Below are 1,163 nucleotides of genomic sequence, written 5' to 3'. Positions count from 1 at the left end.
TTTTTTTTTTTTTTTTTCCCTTTTGAGGCACCGACTCAAGCACCTTTAAAGTGTTAGCACCAGGGGAGAGAACCTCCCCCCGTGAGTCGACCCTCCTTCAATTAAAAAAAAGGGGTACGCTTAAATGAAGAGTTACAAATGCACAATGCTGATTCGTTTTTCCTTTTCATGTAGGTTTCGGAATCTTTGTCTCCTGTTGGTTGGTACCATTGGGGAATGCACCCAGGGGAGGGGTTTTCACTCACACAAAGGGGGGAAAAAAAAAACTAAAATAAAGCAGACTTTGTTACCCTTGGCGTATGAGTTCATCCTCCCGGATTACAAAAAGGGAGGATAGCTTGGTCTCGCCACGTCGCGCTGTGCTTTGCCCCTATGTGTATGCCTGAACCGCTTCTCCCCTATGTGTATGCCTGAACCGCTTCGCCCCTGTGGGGGAACCACCACTGGGAAGAAGTAAACCAAAAGGTGAGAACCGACTGTGGAGAGGACCCCCCCCACTGGAGAACCAGATGCGAATGCACACGTGCCTGCTAACTGCTCGTTAGCAAAAAGTGGACTCGTGCAAGGTGCAGCTGTATGCGGACCGCCTACAGGAGTGGCAGCGTCGATGAGTCAACACCTCTTTCTGTTCTGTTTTGCTCTTTCTTTCGTTCTTTCTTTGTTCTTTCGTTCTTTCTTTTTTTTTTTCTTCTTTATTTTTTTTTTTCTGACCGCTTGGTAAAGCCTCAAAAGAAGGGCGACTCTTCCTGCGGTCCCTGTGACGAAAACGTGCTGAGATGCTCCAAACGGGGGTTCCCCTCATGCACGTTACCCAACTAGTGGAAGTATTTTTTTTTTTTAAGATGACGTAGCCCCTTCGCTATGATGCACTGTTCCTCCCGTTTGCTTCCCTACCCGATGATCTAAACTGTGTGCAGGAAGTTGTGAGCGGTTCGTCTAGGCAGGACGCCACCAGAGGGAGCACAGAAATAAACGTGTAGGGGAAAAATGGCGAAGTGATGAAGTGGTTGGAAGTGCCACTGCTCCACATGGATAACAACCACTGCCGTCTTTTCTCCCGTTGTGCTTCCCCACACAGAGACACGTACCGCGAAAATCGCGTCGTTCCAAAGAGAAGGGGTAAAAAAACAATTATAAGGAAAAAAAAAAAAAAAAAAAAAAAA

The sequence above is a fragment of the Plasmodium cynomolgi genome, chromosome 14 (genome assembly GCF_000321355.1).
Source record: "Plasmodium cynomolgi strain B DNA, chromosome 14, whole genome shotgun sequence".
NCBI classification, from domain to species: domain Eukaryota; phylum Apicomplexa; class Aconoidasida; order Haemosporida; family Plasmodiidae; genus Plasmodium; species Plasmodium cynomolgi.
This window is presented reverse-complemented; position numbering follows the sequence as displayed.